Raw genomic sequence first — 19786 nt, 5'->3', positions numbered from 1 at the left:
AACAGAAGATAAATTGGAAATTAGCAGGAACTTAAAAAGTCAGGCCACGGAGCTAGGTCCTAGGGTAGTGTTGAGACTCCCTAAGCATAAAAGAACTATCCAGAGAGATGTTGATGGTTCACCCTTTTCTCATACTCTCTCCCTCCCTCAGTTCCCCAAAGCATAGCTTGAACCTACACCTGCATCTTGCCTCTTTTGGACAATGGATGCTGGCTCGTACCAAACTATGTCTTTCACATCTTCCTCTCTTGCTCTTCCTGTCATTAGCTGTCCCCAGTCTCTTTAGTCTCTCAACCATGTCTAGGTTTTTCCTTTTGCTTTGACACCCCAAGCTATTATTTCTCTTTTGCTTTCAGGACTTTCTTCAACTATTATTCATATGTTTAGAATTATTTAAATGATATTACCAGTTATGGAAATAATGTGGGGTCACTATTAAAAAAAATCCACATCCCAACAAAATGGAACTGCATCATTTAGAAAATGAAATGTCCCCCAAGGTCCCACACTTAGATGGCCAACGTGACCATCACTTTTTGAAAGCCCATTGTGTACCAGGCATTATGTGAAGTGCCATGAAAACAAACCAGCTTAGACATTGTTTGTCCTTCAAGGAGCTTGCAAAATTCAAACAGCGAAGTCCTCCTTCATAGCATGGACATAAACACTGTGCTATTGTTGTTAGCTTGCACCTTGCTTGGCACTAACCATCCACACTGGCCCAGGTCAACTTCCTGACTCTGGCCGGCCCTAGCTGCACTGAACCCCTGCTGACAGTAGGAGGGAAGAGGAGGTGGAGCCTGTGGACTGAGAATGAAGAAGCTGAATCAGAAAGACCAAGGACAAACAGTTTTGAAAAGACTTTCTCAGATGATCTAGACACTCAAAAATTACTAAGTCATTTCACCTATCATTGAGTGGATTTGTGCATATTCTAAGCTTCTCACTTTCTCAGTGACAGATCTTCTGAGAACTAAAATTATTATTTAAAAAAGAAGAAAAAAATACTCCCCTAGGCTCAAAGTCTTCTCAAACCCTGAGAAACAGATTGGCCTATATTCTTAGCTACACTTGTAAAAGCACCCAGGTGAAGAGGTGTACTGGACCCAGGCCAGAGGAGACCCTAGGACATTTTCAATATACATCTATTGACAATTCAGGCTTCACTACTATCTCTACCTATTCCTATCTCTCTGCATGGCTCTTTGGGAGCAACTTCCTCCATCCCCTGAGCTCCCAAGAGGTGAAGATCTAAAATGATCATTCATGCTTGTCAGTTGATTGATTGATTACACTTTGATGTTTAGCCTTTTTTCTCTGTGGAGCAAACGTCTTTGTTCGCCAATAAATCATCCTAAAGTCTTGGCAAGCAGGTAGGGCAGGGAGAAATTCTACCTCTGCAGGCTTTTGGAAAACCAGAGCTGGCTAGCTGCCAGGGAACTATTACAGGAACTGCTGGGAATGGAGGAGCCTACGACCCATATCACATGCTTTTTCTAGGACTTAGAACCTCTCCACCTAGAACCTCTACATTCCCTCCCTATGGGCTGCTCCCCCAACTCCTTCTGTTCTCTTCTCTACCTGAATTTGGCTTCCATTTCATCTGCTCATCCCTTAGCCTTATTCTTTCTCCAACTTCCCAACCATCTACTCTAAGTCTCCTGAGCATATGCTTTGTGGCTTTCATTACTGGTCAAATTGCCCTAAGCCGATAAGGGCACAAATCACCGTTAAGTTCTTTTTGGTTGATTATAATACTCGCCAATAGTTACAGACAGGTGTAGCTGATCTCTTAACCTGCTACTGGGTCATAATGAAGACAAGTCTCTTCCATGTTCTGTGACAATATAGACATTTATTAGCAAGTAGGAGTAAAACAGTTTGTTCTGAAAGCTTGATAAAGTCTTAATTCTCCAAAAATGTATATGCTTCTACTACACTGCAGAGGAGGAAAAAGTTTTCCTTGACTCTCTTACAGTCCTGGTTGGGTCTGAAAATGAAACTGAGAAAGGGAGATTAACAGGAGAAAAGAATACAAATTTTATTAAAATTTTACATGTACATGGAAGCCTTCATAAGAGAATAAAGACCTGACGAAGTGGCCAGAGCAAGAAACTTTTATACTTTTTAGACAAAGAAACAATAAATTTGCTAAAAACTGATGAGACAAAGGGGTTTGAACTAAGGGTAGTAAATGGTGAAAAAATAACAAGATTTGTTTATACAGCTTTTTAGCCCTAACTCTCCTTCTCCGGTGACAAGAATGTCTTCCTCTTTTCTTTCAGGGAAGAAAAGCAAGTGTGGAGGGGAGATCAGAGTGACCTTCCTGCTTCTGGTGCTTTCTCAGACTGCTTCAGTTTAAAATATTCAATATGCCAAGGTGCCATATTTTGGGGTTGTGTGTCCTGAACCCCATCAATGCCTTGCATGACAGTTTTACTCAAGACAGACTTGATAACAATCTAAAGTAAGGGTTCCCAAACTTTGGGGCTCAGGAACCCTTTATGCTCTTAAAATTTATTGAAGACTCCAAAGAGATTTTGTTTTTGTGTTATATATATATATATATATATATATATATATATGTATTTATTGTATTGTATTGTATTGGAAAAAAAAACCGAGAACTTTAAAAAATGAAAACACACATCCCATTAGCTTTCAGGGCAATGATGTTTTCATATATCATGTAGTGTCTGGGAAACTCCACTGTACATTCCTAAGAGAATCAGCATGAGAAAAGCAAATGTAACCTTATTATTAGGAAAATAATTTGACCTTGCAGGCCTGTTTCAAGTCTTGAGGGCCCCTGGAGGTCCCAGCAACATACTTTCAGAATCACTGATCTAGAGTCAGGACTCAGTTATTCAAGAATGAACAGATGCAACTAGAACCCTCTGAGCCAATATTTGGATATAGAGCAATTTAGGAATAAAACCTCAGGCACCATCCTTGAGGATGAAAGACTTTTGAAGAAGGAAATAAAAGGGATAAATAAGAGGGATCCCAGGACTTTTAAATTAAATCTGTTTATACGCATGCAGGGATAACCCCAAAATACTGGAGCAAATCTTCTTGTCTTAAACACTGCAGACATCACTAGTGGAAGCCCATCTCTCACATCCATTTTGCTTTTAGAAAGCCACGAATTTTAACAATGGAAGCTCCTTTCTAATATCATTACACTAAAGAACAAAATCTCTTGTTGCTGAGAGATTAAAAAAAAAAAAGGTGAAGGTTTCACCTCTACCATCACTTCCCATTGAGTTATTTTGGAGCAGATCCCAGACATCCCATTTCATCTGTAAATGTTTCAGCATTTATCCCTAAAGGAGTCTTCTTTCATCTTAATTTAATTACAATACCACTATCACGGCAAAAAAAATGATGTTAATTCCTTAATATTATCAAATATTCACTTGGTATTAAAACTTCCCTAATCATTCCATATTTTCTTCTGCTGGTTTCTTCATATTAGGATCCAAATAAGGTCCACATGTTACAATTGGTTAAAATCTCTTAAGTCTCTCTTAATCTTTGGATTCCTCTCCCTCCCTGCCCCTGATCCTTGTGATTTCTTTATTGAAGAAAGCAGACCATTTGTCATCTATCATTCTCCATATTCTGGATTTAGCTGATTGCATGCCTCTGGTGTTATTTGACAGTTTCTCTGCCCCATATGTCCTGTGTATGGATCGTTTGATTAGTGAGGTTTTTTGGCAAGAGCATTTTATAGATGGTATTGTGTATTTCTCATTGGATCCTATTAGGAGGTACATGAGATCTGTGACCCCTTTTTGTGATAAATGGGTTGTTAAATTTACATTGTGTTGGGATTGAGAAATAATCTTTATTGAATTAAACCTCTGAGATTTCTGGGATTTTCTGCCACAGAAGCCATGTTACTCATCATTACTAAGACATCGATAGTAACATCACTTCGTCCAGGAAGAGGTATTATAAACTAATTACAGGCATCAAGATGATCATTTTTGACCTGATCAATTTTCAATAATATTTTTATAATGTAACCTCTTTACCTGAAAAAAACAACAACTATTTCTACTCTTATTTCTGCCTCTGATGCTAAAATTTCTGAAAGAAATATGTAACTGGAGCAGTTTCTTTGTTGATAACGATTTTATTGTCTTTGGAAACTAGAACAGCCTAATCACCAACCAACGATGCCAGGTAACAAAGGTTTTTTGTTGTCTCTACATTCCATTATGAACCCTTTTGTTTAAACAATAACAATTTCGTTCTGTTCAATAATAGGCTTTTTGATAACATCCTCATGTATTGATGGTTTGGCAAAGATCTCCTAAGCAAAGCAATTTTTGTAAAAACCACAATCAAAACTTCAATGATTATAATAATCTAGAGTCACCAGATCCTCAAAAGATGAGGATTCACAGCAAAGGGGGGAAATAAATAGAAAAAAGGGTGGAGAGCTTTCCTTTACAAGGTGGACTTTCATCATGAAACCTTCCTTCCCGCACGGTAAGAGGCATTCAACACCCCCTATAGCTGAGCTAGTAAAAAGTTGCTCAGTAAGTGAAAATGTCACAATTTACTAGGAAACTTCCTGATATACAGAGAACAAAGCTTGATAGCAATTCTTTTTTTTTTTTTAAGATTGATTTATTTATGTTAGAGAGGTTGGGAGTGTGAGTAGGGGGAGGGGTGGAGGGAGAGAATCTCAAGGAGACTCCCCCACTCAGCTTGGAGCCCAACACAGGGCTCGATCTCATGACCCTGAGATCACAACCTGAGCTGAAACCAAGAGTTGGACGCTCAATCAACGGAGCTACCCAGGCACCCCCAAAACTTAATAATAATTCTTAAATGGTCTAGAAAAAGAGTTTTGGCTCATATGCCTTTATAAAAGTGTTTGCTGCTCTTTGTTTGATCATGATTGATTTGGCCAGAAATGATGAGATTGCAACCTCTACTGTTAGCCCTCCTGGTATTAATCATCTCCAAGGTGATTCATTTTCCGTGGCAACTGTAATATTTATTTTTGCACTACAGCAGTGGCTGGTCTGTAATGGTTGGAGGGCAGAGTAATCCTGAAATGTTAAGTCTCAGTCATAAATTTCTCAGTGCTGATGTTAGAAAACCAGTTCATCACTTCCAAGTATTAATACTAATCTGTATTCAGGCAATTGAATTACAAGGGTGTTCTGAGCCCATCTTGTCCTTCGTCCCAGGTTACCAGGCTTTAAGGTCCAAAGGGTTTTTGCTGACTAAAGAAGCTCCTGGTGTTTGCATCCAAATTTTCATAATAATTTTAAACATACATCATGTATTATTACCATATTTATATGGAAATAGACTGAGGAGGTCTCACTATAATTCCTTCAAGGAAAAAGAAAATAAATATTAAGTATGACTTTATGTATTCTCCAAAACAGAGATATCAATCAAGACCAACTGACAATGAGTTAAAGTTTCTGCATTTCATTAAAATTAACCATATTCAAGGGTGAATTGCAAATGAGGAGAAGTCTCAAATCTTTCCTGTCTTCATCGGAAGTAATAAATGTTGTACCAGGTATAAGATTTTCCTAGAAAGTCTCCCGAACAATGGAAGTGAGCAGACTTACACCTTAGTAGATTCAAATGTGGAAGAAAGCCTTTTCTGAAATATGGCCTGAGGCAAAATTACAGATTCTTGGTCCTTTGAATTAATAGTGTTTGTATCCCTGTCATGTTTCTTTAAGTTCTTTCCATCCTGTGTGTCTTCTAAAATATCCAATTAATCTATTAGATTAATAAATTTTAAAATGCTAGCTCTCCTAGACCTAAAAAAAAAAAAATCATGCCACGTAGGCACCTTCCATCCTGCCTGTGTGCAAAATTGGCCCCATCTTTTTCCATCACCAAGGGTTAGAATGGTACCACAGAATAGCACACTGCCCCCTTAAAAACCTCTTAACATCTCTGGGGTGAGAGCAGGGAAAGCTGTGAGCAGGGATGGAGGGGGGATGGAGTGTCAGGACAGAGAGTGAAGTCACCAATTGCAGACTGACCACTTAGAAGGGCCACACAGCTGGGCGCCTGAGTAGCTCAGTTGGTTAAGCAGCCGACTCTGGATTTCGGCTGAGGTCATGATCTCAGGGTCCTGGGATCAAGCCCTGGTTGGGCTCTGTGCCCAGCGGGGAGTCTGCTTGAGGATTCTGTTCCCCCCCACCAACTGAGTTCTCTCTCTCTCTCTCAAATAAATAAATAAATCTTTAAAGAAGAAGAAGGGCCACACAACTGTGGGCACTGAGATTCTTACCTGTTCTCCAATGAGAGCTGCCTGGGGAAATTTGGACGTGTTCACACCTGGTGCCTGCTGGTTGCAGAGACAGAGTTTGGGAAGCCGAACTTCCCAGAAGGGGGACTTCACCCACCATATGCTCAGAAGACACACTGCAAGAAGAGGGAAGGAGAAACCTTATTTCTAGTCAAAGAGCCAGTTTGAAAAAAGAATAGTCTCAGGAGGCACCTATCTAAACTTTTGAACTTTTTCTACTGTATTCCTTAATTCAGAGACAGTGCATTCTCCAGATAGGACAAAATGACCACCTAGAATCAATGCCATCCTGAGTCTACTACTTCCTCCAATATTTGAAAGTCAGCCATTAAGTGGTTCTATCTCTTTCTTTCAATGCTTCCAATTTTGGGGGAGGGGGCAGGGTGAGGACATAACACTGCTGGAGCTAGGACACAGTAATTAGGTCTGTTTTAATTAATCTAATTAATTTTAATTAATTTAAGATGTTTGTGCTTGTAATGAGGAAAATCCCCACTGAATCTCAGACTGATTTCCAAATGCACTGTCATCATGATAAAAGGAATCATTTGAATTAGACATCAATGTAATTAGGCCAGTTCTCTTAAAGGAAGCACGTTATCATTGAGGTAGGGCTATTCCAAGAATGGACACTCCCCCGGGTGAAGACTGAAAAATAAATAAATTGATGTGATTCTTTAGAACCAAATTATTTTATGAAAGCAAGCCACAGAGTCTGGGTTCCTGGTGGTGGCTGCTCTCTACTGGGTGAATATGGAAATCTGGGTTTCCTCACAGCACTGTCAGTTCTGTTTGTCTGCCTCTCTCTTCTTGGTGGAAAGTGAGTCACTTCCTGTGCTTTCTTTATTTCCAAGTTCTGCTTCATTGTCTTCAACTTTGAGGATTTTTCTCATTGTGTAACAGGCATCTAGTTCTCTGTTCCAAAAACAGGGCCACGAAGACGCGTCTCGGTGGTTGGTGGTTGGTGCTTACAAAGTCCAGGACATAACAGTCTTGGAAGGAAAGCCTCACCCTTTCCACGGACTTGCCCATGCACAGGAAAAGGAGGTGTAAGTGGCTCGGTGAGAGCCGGGTTCTCCCCCAGAATGATTGTAAGTGAACCAACCTGAAGCAGCAAGATGCTGAAGTACATAAAAGCCCTCGATCACAGCATCTTCTATTTGCAGGTGGCTTACAGGATGACCTTGAGCAGAAGGAAAGAGAAGGTGGCTCTGTTCTCCACTGGCTCTGTACTGGCTCTCTTGGAGGCATGTCCTACTGTAGGGGCATGATGGGCTTTGAGGACAAATTTTACATTCCGATTAACATTCTCTGCATGACTTAGGGAACTTGAACTTTGGGGGGCAGGGCACCAATAGGAGACCAGGTGATACAGCATGCTGGCAGCTGTAAAAATCACATTGTCGTTGCCTGAGGTCCTGCCTCCAGAGGCACCATGTTTTTCAGACCAGGTGAGAAGGGAGAGCAAAAAACAAAGGAAGTAAAAGACTTCAAAGATGGCAGAATCATGGAGGCTCGGAGTAGACCAATACAAGTAAATGCTGTGAATACACTTGATTGGACATTAAAATTCTATGGGCTGATCAGAATACCATGTGTTTTCTCTCTGTCTCCTGCTTTGAATAAAGCAAGCTTTCTGCTGCTTCCCTTAGGACGGTCACCAAGCATTCAAACGTTACCGTCCCAGTAATTCTGGAGTGGCCTCTAGGACTCTGTAGTTTAATGAGCACACCAGGTGTTTCTGCTACAGGGTTAGAACAATGTTCTGAGAGAAACTGCTGCAGACACATTCTCTATGGCGGGAGTTCTCAACTGGAGGTGAATTTGCCCCCAGGGACAAGGTCTGGAAGTGTTTTTGATTGTCACAATTTGGTGGGGGAGGGGGCGAATGGGCAGAGGTCAAAGATGCTGCTAGACACATTACAATGTGTGGGACTCCCCTCCTGCCCCACCCCCGAGGCAAAGAATCTCCTGATTCAAAATGACAGTGGTGTTGAGGGTCAGAAAACCTGCCCTCCAGCCATACTGGCCTCTTCAGAGGTGGGTTCCAAACTCAGAACAGTCTGCCTTGAGTTTGCAGTTTGCCCACAGGCCCGGCCTGTGCGCGTGGTGCCGGCTCACCGCTTACCCCAACCCATAGCCACTCCCTCTCAGGAATTTACTATAGAGCGTCTTGCCAACTTGGGTACAAAGATGTAGGATGGAATATGCTGGCTCATCTCTGACCTTTTGGAGGCAATTTGCCGGCCGGCTTGAAGGCCGATTGGCGGCCACGTGGCCACCCCTGAGTCACCACTGCGTTTGGCAGACACACTGGTGCTGGAGCGATTTCTCAGTGGATTTCAGTCCCACTTGCAGTTCGGAAACAGTGCAGTTGGAATCAAAGTAGATGATAGAAAAGCATGGCTAAACTAGAAAGCTGTGGAGGCTCTGCTGACCAATTATGTATGTCTCATTTCAACTCAACAAGTCAACAAACGGTTCTGTGCCAGGCAAAGTGTAAGACACAGGGAAGGATTCAAAATTGGATGAGACAGTCTCTTCCTCGAGCCACAGCCCCAGCTGCCTCCACCTTCTCTCTGCTGTGGGCTCCCTCCTCACCCACCCAAGAAGCCCGTCCTTATGAGCTACTTCTATTTATTGGCTGCTTAGGACCTTCAAAGCTAAAAGGCCCCAAAGAGACCAATCTAGAAGTCCCGGAAAAGGCAACAGAACACTATCCTTCTGTATGGGAAGATTCTGCTACTTAATCATTTACAAGGGAAGCGCCTTCAATGGGCTATTAGAGGCTGCATTTCTATACACAAGAACCAACTCAGTGAATGCCTGTAATTTGTAGAAAGCATCTATTCCCAGATGAGGCTACTCTGCTAGTTCAGATATAATCACCATAGGACTCAAGTTTGCCTGGGGCGGAAAAAAAGGAAACGGCCTTGAAGTAACATACTGGAGTCAGAGGACCCAGGCGCCCTGTGCAGAGCCAAGAAGCCAGGTTATGGTCAGAACACACAGAAACCCAGTGAGGTCTTTCCCTGGGAGAGAATGGACCCCACGAGCCCCATCTACCCTCCGTTTACTCACACCATCTATTCTCCTTTGCAACCTTAAAAGCAACTTCCTGTTTCTGTGCTCTAAGTACATGGTAGAAGTTACCTTCCCAGGGCAAGAGAAGTAGTGTGGGTCTGGCACTCAGGCAGCTTCAACACTGGGCAATATTCTTTGTCTTAAGCTGGGAGGTAGGTATATGATGCATTATAAGGATCAATCTTTAAAGAAATGTTACCTGCATTCCTTGGTATATATAAAGTATTTCATTGTAATGAAACACAAAAGTTTCCCAAGTAATTTTTTTTAAGATTTATTTATTTACTTGCGGTGGGGGGCAGGAGGGACAGAGGCAGAGGGAGAGAGAAACTCAAGCAGACTCCACCCTGAGCACAGAGCCCCACTCGGGGCTGCATCTCACGACCCTGAGATCAGACCTGAGCCCAAACCAAGGGTTGGACACTTAACCGACTGCACCACCTAGGTGTCCCCAAAAGTTCCCAAAGTCATTCTTATGATCAACCACATGTACATTTAGTGTTGTTTCCCCAGCTCTCATTGTTCTTCCTGCTTCTTCCAAACTCCCATTCCTCCTATGGCCTCCTATTCCCTTCTCCCAAACTCCTCTCTCCCAGTTTCTCGATCCTGTATCTCCACCTGCCACTTCCTCCCACTGCCTCCCCTTCCCTTCTGGCTCTGTGTCCCATTTCTGCAGAACCTCCTACTCTTCCCTCCCACAGCCCGGGCATCTGTGAGGAGGGAGGGGCTGGTGTGAGCAGGCAGTCAGGTTAATTCTAGACCAGAGCTTCACTTTCAGATTGTCCACATGGTCCCTAAATCCTCAGTGTTTGCATAGCCATACTTCTTTCAAAGCGTTCATTCCCTAACTTTCTGCACCCAGGCTCTGAGACTATTTACAAAGATGCATAGAATATAGAAAGATTGAATAAAATAGTGCAAGAGAATCAGAACAAAGATCTCACCACTTTGTTGGGCTGCGTTTGTATGAAACTGTTCTATTATCAACGGACTTATGCTGTGGCTATGCTTCCTAGAATCCCATCCTGGGGTGGTTCCAGGTTGGAGCTGGCCAGAAGAGAAGCTCGGGCAAGATTTGGAAGGCAGAAGGAAGCAGCTGCCTCCCTTTCTGCAGGTCATGTGGTCAGAGGTGGCAGCAGGTGTCTCAACTTACTGTCTTACTGTCATTCCTCCTGACTTCCGACCCTGATGACCCCGCAGTCCCAAGCCTAAAGCCAGACACATGGCTGTGGACCCATAGACTTGTCCCATGGACTTCTCTGCCGACTCCCCCTCTGTGACCACTTCTGTGCCGATGTGAGTTTGCCTTCTCAAATGGCCCGGTCAAGCACCCCAGGGATCCTCCACCACCCCCGTGAGACCATCCATTCCCCAGGGCATTCCTCCCCACTCTCCACCCCCAAATTGGGAAGGGTCTAATTCCTATAATAAATCTATCGTCCCATCGTTCTTAAAGGTTCCTGAACTGACACAGTGAGAACAGTGTTCAGAACCAAAGACAATGCAAATCAGACATTCCCTTCGAAGCGCTGACTGTGAGCACCACAGAGGTAATCTAGTCCACCAGCCTCATTCACAGATGAGGAAACTGAAACCCAGAAACAATAAATCAAGATCATCTTCAAAGTCAGACAGCTGCATGGACAGGCACAGGGATAGATCCCAGTTTATATACTTATATAGTTTCTATTTTTTTTTACTTAATAGCGACTAGAGCCCTATTTTAAATTACTGACATTAAATCAGTTTGCTTATTTAAAAAAGGATGGGGGGATGGAGGGCACCTGGGTGGCTCAGTCAGTTGAGCTTCCAACTCTTGATTTTGGCTCAGGTCACGATCTCAGGGTGGTGAGGTTGAACCCCGTGTAGGGCTCTGTGCTCTGTGGGGAGTCTGCTTGTCCCTCCCCTGCCCCCTGCTTGCGCGCTCACTCTCTCTCTCAAATAAATAAATAAAATCTTAAAAAAAAAAAGGATGTGTCAAAGCAGTAATTAGTATTCTGCCACTACTGGGAGCATTATTTTACAAAATAGAGAGCTGTTAGGATTACTTTGTTTAATATCTGACCGGAAACTAGACAGTATATCATAGAAGTGCTGAATTTCACTTTCCTTAAAAAAAATCAATAGAAAAAGTTATTAGAATGAAAAAATTATGAGTATATGACAACCTCAAAGTTGATCCTTAATCTAAAGTTACTAATGGCAGTATTACTTAGCAAAATTATATGTATTAATTTTGTGATTCACTGGAGATATTAGCATCTTTAGTATTTAAAAATAAACATTCATCTCAAGATGTTCCTGTTTATATTTTTAGCAAGGAGATATGTAGTCTGTGGAGTATATTTTAGCTGTCATTAAGCCAAATACACAAACACTGGAATTTCCTCACTTCCAGCTTAGAAATATTCCCCTTTAACATCAAATTTGCATTTATAAAAGTATAGATAGAACATGTGTTGATCAAAACACCAATAGTGGCATGGAATTATTTTCTGGGGATGAAAGGAAAGCCCGAGATCGTACAGCTCCCTGGGCAGGGCCCCCGGGTAAGACGGGAGCTCTACCTGCATCTTATAATGCTGCTTCGTGGGGGCCGATCATCCCACAGTTGGCAGTAGGAGAAGGTGCTCTGGACACAACCCCTTTGTGAGACTGTCTAGCTGGGTAACCCTGAGAAGATCATGTCTCCGCTGTTCTAGTTTGTTACCTCGTCTGTGAACTAAGAGAGTAAATCTGGATAAGACCTGAAGCGTTTTTCAGTTAGTTAAATCCCATTTTTTTATAGCACAAGAGATACAATAATGGTATAAGGAAAATTTGATGAGGGACATTGTACTGGTATAGATATACTCTACTTTTGCCTAATTCACGGAATTGTAATTCTGGCAGATTTCTAGATACTGTGGTGATCATTATTTTAAAAATAACTTTTGAGGGGCATCCATGACACAGGCAGGATTCACCAACAGAGTAGCTTTTGGCACAAGACAAACTTAGCTCCATATTGGATAATAAAGATTTTTTTTTCAGCTCAAGAACCCAAGTTCCTTCTCAGGCACTTCTGGAGCATGCTGATGCAGATGCTCTGCTTTATACCCACACCTGTTCACCCTCCTTCCTTCTTTTCCTCCACCACGAGAATCCAGAAAGCTACAACACTCACCTCCCCAGGCTTTCTTATATCTGGACAGACCCAGTCTGGCCAGTGAAATTGAGGCAGAAGTGACTGAGAAGAGCACTGGGAACACAGTGTAGAAAAGGCAGGCAGGCTGATTCCTCATCTGTCGTTTGGCTCACTTCCCTTCTCCCGGGACAGGGACTCAACGCTGAGAGGTGCAGGAGTCCTCCTGCTACTATGAGGCCGAGGCCACAGTCTAAGAAAGGGGGAGTAGCCCATAGGGATCTGGGCCCCGATGGCGTCTCTGAGCTATTGGCTAGCTTAACAAGCCCCAGACTCCTTGTTGGGGAGGACACAGTCCTGATTGGTTTAAGCTTTGGATGTCCTATTGCTTATAGCCAAACAGTCCAATGAATACATATGAACTCTGTGGACAGTGTTAAAGGGCATGCTTAAAGTGGGAAAAGGGGACAAATAAGTTTAGACCACTATGCTTCAATGCCATTATTCGGGCCACAGAATTTTATATACCCAGAGTGAGAACAAGAACAGTCGCAAACAGAAGAATTACGGAAAGCGTGCCACGGCTCTGTAGCAGGGATGAGCTAAAGCCACAGAGCCACAGAGAGCAGGGGGGCGAGACAAGGACGTGGCTCCTCCCGGGACAGGTGGGCAGATAAGTCCTTCCTCTTCCTTCCCTTCCATGCACACAGTGTGTAAAAAGAGCAGAACAACTGAAGGAACATGTGCTTTTAAAATTGTTGGTTAAGGGGCACCTGGGTGGCTCAATCGGTTAAGCATCTGCGTTCGGCTCAGGTCATGATCCCGGAGTCCTGGGATTGAGCCTCACATCGGGCTCCTGGCTCAGAGGGGAGCCTGCTTCTCCCTGCCCCCCGCCCCTCACCCTGCTTATGCTCTCTTTCTCAATCTCTCTCTCTCTGAAATAAATAAATGCAATTATAAAAAATAAAATTGTTGGTTAAAAGCAAGGACAAGTTTTGAAATTTTTGATAATATCAGCTCCTCTCAAAAAAAAAATAATATCAGCTTCTCTCTATCCATCACTACTCGTTAGTTAGTTGTGTGGGACAATTCTTACCTCTGCACATGCTCAACAGTACAGTTGACTTCCAGTCTTTGTGACTTTTCTCAATCAGACAGGAGATTGGATTTATAGCACTTGGGATTTTTACTGACTATCATATACTGAATAATGGTGCCCCAAAGATGTCTACACCCTAATCCTCGGAGCCTATGAATGTGTTACCCTACTTGGTAAAGGAAACCTTGCAGATGTGATTAGGGATCTTCCATGAAGGATCTTGGGATGGATTACTTCCTAGATAGGTTATCTGCATGAGCCCAGTGTAATCCCTAGGGTCTTTATAAGAAGGAGACAAGAGGGTCAAAGTCAGAAAAAGGCCACATGCTGACAGAGGTAAGAAAAAAGATTGGAAGATGCTATATTGCAGCTTTGAAGAGGAAGAATGGGGCCATGAGCCAAGGACTGCAGGCAATCTTAAGAAGCCAGAAAAGTCAAGCAAACGTATTCTGTCCCCTGAAGCCTCCAGAAGAAATAAGAACTTGACAGCACCTTGATTGTAGGACCTCTGACCTTCAGAACTGTAAGATGATAAATCTGTGTTGTTTTAAGCCATGGAATTTGGGGGAAATTCTTACAGTAACAGTGGGAAATAAATACACAGACCGCTTTCCCCATCTGATGCCAAGCCCGCAAACCAAGTTATGCCCAGGGCCAACCTCAGATAGTTTTATTTTTATTTTTTTTATAGATTGGGAAATATCTATCTATCTATCTATCTATCTATCTATTTATTTATTTATTTATTTTTAAGATTTTATTTATTTATTTGTCAGAGAGAGAGAGAGCACAAGCAGGGGGAGCAGCAGGCAGAGGGAGAAGCAGGCTCCTCACTGAGCAAGGAGCCCGATGCGTGACTCGATCCCAGGACCCCAGGATCACGACTTGAGCTGAAAGCAGACACTTAACCAACTAAGCCACCCAGGCATCCCAGTTTGGGAAATATTTAATGTAAATCTCTTTGGAGTTTTGTTCTGTTTTCCAGCTTTACTGAGATATTGTTCACATATAATGTAGGTAAGTTTAGATGTGATGATTAGATACAAGTATACAGCACAAGTGATGATTAGATACAAGTATTTAGCACAATATAATTAGTACAATAAGGTTAGTTTATACCTCTATCCCCTCACATAATTATGATGTGTGTGTGTGTGTGTGTGTGTGTGTGTGTGTGTGGTGATATCCTTTATGACCTATTCTCTTAACCTTCAAGTACATAATGCCTCATTGAATATAATCACCATACTGTGCACTAGAAACCCAGATTTCATTTATCTTTTAGCTGGGAGTACGCACCCTTTGACCCCCTTTGACATCTCTGCATTTCCGCATGCCCCACCCCTGGCCCTGGCAACCACCATTCTATTCTCTGTTTCTATGAGTTCAGCTCTTTTTTAGATTCAACATCTAAGGGAGAACATACAGTATTTGTCTTTTTCTGCCTGACTTGTTTCACTTAGCATAACACCCTCAATGTTGTTGCAAAAGGATTTCCTTCTTTTTTTACGGCTGAGTAATACTCTGTTGTAGATGTATACACCACATTTTCTATTTCCATTCATCCATCAATGGACATTTGGGTTGTTTCCATGTCTTGACTGAATAATCAGACCGTTTTAAAGTAAGAACGGGTGGGCTTGTTTCAAAAGGCCTTTTCTTTTCCCTGTACCCAACTTTCTCTCCACAGGTGCCCCAGGCCACCTGTTCTATCTCGCTCACTCTCCTTGACCTGGGCCTCTCCTCTCCTCCTGACACATATTCTCTGTCCTAGTTCCTCAGGAACATGAGCTACTTCTTCTGCACCCTAGTTCATAAATGAGCTTGTCAATACAAAGTAAGGTTTAGGGGGCCCGGCCCTGCAGTTGCACTATAGGATTTGGCTACTTGCCATTCACGTGGTCTGATGCAAACTCACCTGGGCAAAGTAATAACTTTCCCCATGTACGAAATAGGGGTAAGAGCAAATGTCCTCTAGGGATAGGGCCGAGATTTAAATATTTGTGGCTTGGTTAGCATGGCTAACCATTAACATTAATAATGAACTCTGATGACTTGGAGCTATTTCATTCAAGTCATTTGGAGGGTAAAGGGCGACTTCAATGTATTGCCTTACCACAAAGCATTTCATCTCTTGTTACAGAATTTGCCTTATATGACAAATTAGATTGTGTGATTCCTTGGCCCAGCATACCAGTCAGTCAATCTATAACTATTCATTAGGCATCTTCAGTGTGCTGGTAAGCCCTGGGCAGGGTGTGCATGTGTATGTGTGTGGGTGGGTGTGGGTGGAGGGTATGTGTGGTGTGTGTGTGGGGTGTGTGTGTGTGTGTGTGGTGTGTGTGGTTGTGTGTGTGGCTGTGTGTGTGTGTGTGTGTGTGTGTGGTATGTGTGGTGAGGGGGCACAGATGATAAAAGAGGGTTTCATCCCCCTAGGAGTTTACTATGTCACAGACCATCTGGGCTTCTCTCTCTAGGGTATCCTAATACCAGCACAGATGCCCTAGTGCAGGGGGTGGGGTTGAGCCCGTGCTGGAGTGGTGGGGGTGGGTGTATTGATAGCTTGGACTACAGGGACGCTATCAGGGAAGGAATCTGCTGCATCTGGGGACTAGGGGGCAGGAACAGAACTGGCTTTATTTTGTGCAAGTCACTTTCATCATCTACTTGGTGTGGGGCCATAAAAGGACACCTCGGATGCCCCTGAGTAGCCACTTCCCAGGAAAAAAGATGGTTTTCTGAAGTCCATGGCATAATTACTTATGTTCTTCGCCTGTGAGGGTCTCTTTCCACTATGAAGGTGATTTTCAAAAACTAAATGTTCTAAGTTTTAGTCCAACCAATTTAACTGGCCGTAGGGGGTAGATTGGAGGTGGAACTAGAGACTGTGAATCAAAAGTAAGGCCATTTCCACTGACATCAAGCAAGAGTGACAAACAAGTAATTAAGGCTAGCATGTTTCTAATTAAAACTCTGATCGTGTCAAGCTTTCCTGACCCAAATAGCAAGCCACAAGTCCTACTGCTTAATGAAAGCAAAATTCTTACCAATCGATGCTCCAGACTAATGCTCATTCATTTATATAAAGGTCAATTGCCACAAATACCCACTGCTGATTGCCACCCACAGAAAAAGTGGTGGGAGGGGAAAAAAATTCGTGTGTTGTGGTGCCTCTTGTGTACTTTCCCAGCTTTTAAAAATACCTGTGTCTGTGTGGTGACTACACCAGGAGGCCTTGATTACAGTGCATTTTTATATAACAGGTTAGAAGTGACTGTGCTTTTTGGCTGTCATAATGGAATATTGCATGTACCTACAGGATGGCCAAGTGCTTTTGTTTATCGTCATTATCACAGAGAGAGCACGTAAGTGCATCCTGCTCGATTTCTTAAAATGCCTCCATTGCTCCTTGGGAAAGGATTGCTAGGCATGATTCATGTTCCCGCCTGTCAAATTGCAATCCTATTTTCAAACACTTATGGAGCAGGGTACAACATACCATAACCAGATCCTAAAAAGATGAGACCTTAAAAGAGCTGGCAGCCAGATCATGAAGGAAAACGCTCCCCTCCAGAGGCTTGCTTAATTTTCAGGCTAGAAACTTCCCCTTCTCTGCTACTGAGCTGACCATGAATGGAAAAGCAACATCCCATAGTTCAGCAGAGGACGGGGAAATCTTATAGAGCGAAGTGTAGGGAGCTACATTTTTTTTTTAATCAGAGAAAAAGTTGTTGGTGAGTCTAATTTAGTAATAAAGTGGCCTACTTGTGTTTGAGGCAAATTCCAAACATCAAGAAAACTCACTTGAGAGTGCTCTTCTGAAAGGCAGAAGGGAAGCCATGCTTCCCAGTGAGTCCATCTGTCCCAGCAAACAAAGATGGAGTCGCATTCTAGAATGCAGTAAGATAATGCAGAGGCTTCTCTAAGATACTTATAGTCCTGGATACATCAGTCACATGGGGGCATGCCATCCTCTAGGTACAGGTGACAGACTGCATATCACACTTTTCACCTTGCTCTTTGGGACTCTGATTTCCTATCCTACCAGAGTCCATTGTCAAGGCTACCCAGCTCTTACTTTGGATACCTGCACACTTTTGTCTCATCTCCTACACGTTCATGGTTTCACAATACGGAATACCTTAGACCTTTCTTTCACACAAAACTTACCTCTTCTGTTCAATTTTTTCCAACCTCTGCTCTTATTCTGCTAACCTCAATGAATCTATTTTGCCTGAAGGGTTAATGGCCCACATTGGTTTCACTGTCTTGTTCTATCTCAACCTCCTACCTCTGTGACTCGAGATACGCAACTTGCAGTTCAAGAAGAGCTTTCTCAAAATAGTATCTTAATGTCATCGTATCTTAAAATAGAACCTGGGGCTATAAACTATGCTGCCAGGGGCACCTGGGTGGCACAGTTGGATGAGCAAGAGACTCTCGGTTTCAGCTCAGGTCGTGATCTCAGGGTCCTGGGATGGAGCGTGGAGTCGGGGCTCCACGCTCAGCAGGGAGTCTGCTTGAAAGATTCTCTCCCTCTGCCCCTTCTCCCACTCGTGCATGCTCTCTCTCTCTCTTAAATAAATAAATCTTAAAAAAATAAATTGTGCTGCCAGCAAGCCAGCAAGCCCTGTGCCCCAGAACCCCGTACCTCTCTCAGGTGGGGCTGCTGGAGTGACAGCAAAAGTACCCCTGCAGCAAGCATCCCCAGCACACTGGTCATGGCCAATCTTTTAGCGGCAGGTGGACTGCGGTAGGGGACCATGAGGTTGGGGAACGTGGACTAAGCTGTGGGCTGACCAAGATTTCAAAGTCCTGCTGAGATGTGGCCACTGGTGGTGCCATTTTGTATAGGTACAAATGAGCTCACTTGTCTTTCATGTCCCTTTACATATTGTAAAGAATTTTTAAACTGGTATTGTTGTTCTTTGTTAAAGGCTAAAATGACGTTTCCAAAATGCAAATCTGATCATGTCACTGTGTATCTTTAAACTTTTCAATGCCTTTATGTTCTTGTTTAATAGAAACCAAAATCTTTATTGTGGACTAGGAGCCCCTGCCTGATCTGTCCTGTCTGCCTCCCCCAACTCCTCTACCCTCTGCTTCTTCCACCTGCTAAAAATGATTAAAGAAGGCAATTTAGATGATATTAACACTTCATGCAGTGGGTGATCTCCGTTCCCAATGGTCCAAAGAACTGCAAAATGAGGTGGAAGGCAAGAAACATTTATAGGATAAAGAGTAAGGAACAAGAAAGAAAAAGAGAAAAAGAGAAAATGAATAAGAAATAAGGAAACCAGTGTAGAGCCCAGAGTTGGCTTGGCATTTGGGCATCAGCCGACCCATTATGCTGTGTTTCTTGTCAGGTGGATGGATGTGAAAGGACAGGCAGGGACACAAAAGTTATCTAAGTTTGAGCTTGCTGATGTGACACCCTTGGCAGGAGCGACTCCATCTGGGGCCTGGAAATGTATTTCAACACGCCCTCATTCTCATCTCCCCCGACACCTTGCTCTCTACTTCTGTTAAAGAAAACAATGATCTAAGACTTGTTAAAATGGTAAGGAAGGCTTTGTTCAGGACTCTTGCAATAGGAGAGAAAGATCTGGCTCAACTTCCAATACAACAAGGACAGTGGGAATTTATAGGCAATGAGTAGCATGAAGAGGTCAGTGATGAAAAATTTCTAAGAGGAGATATCAAGGTGGGGTAGTTCTTGCTAAACCGACTTAACAGGATCTTGCTGAAGGCAACATATCAAAAGTGAGGGACTCTAAACTGACTTAGCAGGATTTTTGCTAAACCTGGGCTAGGCAGGCCCAAATTATGGGACAGTAGGGGGCAGGCAGGTAAGATCAAGACTTACTCAAGAAGAAGGCTCAGAGGAGCTGGCTAAATTTTGGACAAGGACACGGTCTTTGTCACTCCCTGGCCTCCCAATCAGCTTCCTCTCTAGCTCTCCTGCTGCCTGTTCCTGCTCCTCAGATGGAACTTTCTTCACTGCCTCCCCATCCCCAGTCCCTGCTCATCACTGAGATTTTAGCTCACGGGTCCCCTCCCCCTGGAAGCCTTCTTGATCCTGCACTCCAGACTAGGTCTTCCTATCTGAAGTTCACCCAGAGACCTTCCGAATGTCTCCTCTATCAGAGGAGAATAGGATGAAGGCTCTGGTTACAAA

Source organism: Eumetopias jubatus, unplaced genomic scaffold (assembly GCF_037043125.1).
Source record: "Eumetopias jubatus isolate StellerSeaLion01/CBP00866 unplaced genomic scaffold, mEumJub1_p1.0 scaffold_6, whole genome shotgun sequence".
NCBI classification, from domain to species: Eukaryota; Metazoa; Chordata; class Mammalia; order Carnivora; family Otariidae; genus Eumetopias; species Eumetopias jubatus.
Note: the sequence above shows the minus strand (reverse complement) of the source record.